Genomic DNA, 2,858 nt, shown 5'->3' with positions numbered 1-2,858 from the left:
AGTTTTCCAGGGCAGCCCTCACGGCATGACTTAATATGGCAAATTTATACTATTCAATGCACCGTGGAAACCAAACCCTCACTATTACATTGTTTCTCTTTGTTCTGGGTTCCAGCTGGGGATTCCAGAAGCTCATTTTTCTCACAATCCCAGAAATAAAAGTGCTCCCCTCTGACTCTCACTAACAACCCCACTTACATGGACCTACCTTTCTCTTGTGTCCTGATGACAGTGGTGGAAGATGGAGCACTGATGCTTCCTGGCATGGGCTGGACAGGAAAAGAAAACACCATCTATGGAGCTGGTGGGAAGGAAGAGACAGCAGGAGCAGTCAGGCAAAGCCAGCCCAGGGCTGTGATTCTCTATTTTTCTAGTTAAACAATGGTTTATTGCTTGAGTACATAGATAAATTTATGCAACCAGGGAGAGGCTGTGGATGACTCACATTTCCAGTTGAGGGAGAGCACTCGTCTAGTCTTATATCTAGCCAGCTGGTAAATGTGGCTCTCAATCAGAATCAGATGGAATTTAGCATCCTTATCCTTTCTGTTCTTCTCTAGATGCTTTCAAACTGCAACAGCTTTCTTAAGTAAGAATTAAGACTTTGAGTCCTTTGTACTTAAGAATTCTCAAGATTTTATTGCCTCTCACAAAACATACTTGTGCAGTGCCATGTGAGTTTCTCAGGACCACATCAATTTGTGAGGGAGTCAGGCCTTTATTGGCCAGTTTGTAGATCTGCTCTTTTGTGTCATCAGACATCATCTTCAGCCAGGTGGGGATGCTGTGGCAGAGGGGCAGAGCCTACTGGGACAAGTCCTTCCCAGGAACATACATGTGACCCATGATGGCAGTGGTCAGGCAGCAAAAAAAAATGCCCCGGGGCTGCAGTTCTTAAGAAAAAGCTGGCTCCCCAGGGGATTGGGCAGAGCACTTCTGTTTTTCCCACAAGGGTTACAAAAACTAGTCTATATTATTAAGGATTGTTTCTTTTCTTACTCAATTTCATTTCGGACTCTATGTCTCCAATCACATAGACTAGCAGATAAAAGGCATCACATCAAGTCCTTTTGGGTTGCTTGTCTCCTCATCTCTCTTATTTAATACAAGATCTATTCTGGGTCTCAAGCAGAGCATTGGAGGTGGGAAGGAGCATGTGGTCCTGGTCTACACTGCCACCTGTGGAGAGAGATGCTCACAGCCACTGCTGCTTGGCCAATGTTTGGAGCACAGGAAATTTTTCATGAGGCTGCCACTTCCTCCTTCATCGGTTCACACGTGTGTGGCCTGTAAGTTGGGATTAACACATAGGTACTGCAGTGGACTGAATGTTTATGCCCCTCCCTCAAATTCATATGTTGAAATCCTAACTTCCAAATGATGGTATTTGGAGGTAGAGCCTTTGGGAGGTGCTTAAGTCATGAGAGTGGAATGCCTGTGAATGATAGTGCCCTTAAAAATGAGGTCTTAGATGGCTCCCTTACCCCTTCAACCATGTGAGGACACAGTGAGAAGATGACTACGAACCAGGAAATGGGACTTCACTAAATACTGAATCTTCTGGTGCCTGACCTTACACTTTCTAGCCTCTAGAACTGTGAGAAATGTTTCTTTGTTTGTAAGCCACCCAGTCTGTGATATTGTGTTATAGTAGCCCAAATGTACTCAGACAGGTACTCTTAGTTTGACCTGCACATTTGAGCCAATTAAAAATTGAGTTTTTAACTTAAACTTTGATGTAAAAAATTGAAAAGGGGGCTGGCCCTGTGGCTGAGAGGTTAAGTTCACATGCTCTCCTTCAGTGCCCTAGGGCTTTGCTGGTTCAGATCCTGACCAAGGGCATGGCACCAGTCATGAGGTCATGCTGAGGCTATATCCCACATAGCACAACCAAGAAGGACCTACAACTAGAATATACAACTCTATACTGGGGAGCTCTGGGGAGAAGAAGAAGCAAAAATCAAGAAGTCTGGCAATGCTGGGCCCCTACTCCTGTTGCACAATAGTAGGCAGACCCTGAGTAGCAGCTGTTCCAGGATGGCATGGCCCACCACTCCTTCATAGTCCTTTACAACCATTTTGCTTCCCTCCTTTATGTCACCTATGTAGCCCATGTAGGCCTCTGAGTTGTAACTCCTGGCCTAGATACAATGATTTTCTGGAATCTTACCTATTCCTAGCCCTCTTCCCTGCCCCACCAACCAGCTACTGAGAACAGTATGTAGGTTATTTCTGTTCTAGGAAATCAAAAGCTCTCGTTCTCCCTCTGATGGCCTCTCAGGCTTTCTCTCCCTCATCACTTCAGTCAGGTGGCATCTTTCCCTAGTCCAAAGGAGACTCTGCCTTCCTCTTGCTGCTGAATAAAACAAGTTGTTTATGCACATAATAAATTCTCTCCCCCTGAGGGCTTATGATTTTGGAACACAAAAGCCAGAAAGCTTGGAAACGCTTTTTAAAAAAATTCTGTTACATTCCTTGAGGAAATGAAGGACATAAATTTCTCAAATAAAGGGAGGGGAATAGGAGGGGAAAACTCCACTGTAACTTAATATATAATAGTATTATACAGCCATGATTACTTATTTAACAAAATAATACATGCTCATTGTGGAAGTCGAAACTTTACAGAGGTGATGCATTGGGAAAGGAAGGTGCCCAGATATCCTTCCACCCAGAGATGACTAGTATTCACTTATTCTTTCAGAGTTGCTGTTTGTAATCTTTTTTCAGAAATAGGTTCATACTCCTATATTTCTCTGTAGCTAGACTTTTTCCACTTAACAATATATTGTGAACACCTTTCCATGTCAGTCCATACTGATTTATCTCATCGTTTTTATTGGCAGCAAGATTCTTTG

General features: G+C 43.5%; 1 pseudogene; it reads right to left on the bottom strand.

Annotated features, from left to right (window-relative positions):
• Positions 1-386: 386 nt before the first annotated feature.
• LOC103545134 (small ribosomal subunit protein uS15-like) lies at positions 387-846 on the bottom strand (annotated as a pseudogene).
• Between the last annotated feature and the right edge of the window lie 2,012 nt (positions 847-2,858).

Source organism: Equus przewalskii, chromosome 1, assembly GCF_037783145.1.
Source record: "Equus przewalskii isolate Varuska chromosome 1, EquPr2, whole genome shotgun sequence".
Taxonomy (NCBI): Eukaryota; Metazoa; Chordata; class Mammalia; order Perissodactyla; family Equidae; genus Equus; species Equus przewalskii.
The sequence above is the reverse complement of the archived record's forward strand: the minus strand, read 5'-3'. Positions and strand labels throughout refer to the sequence as shown.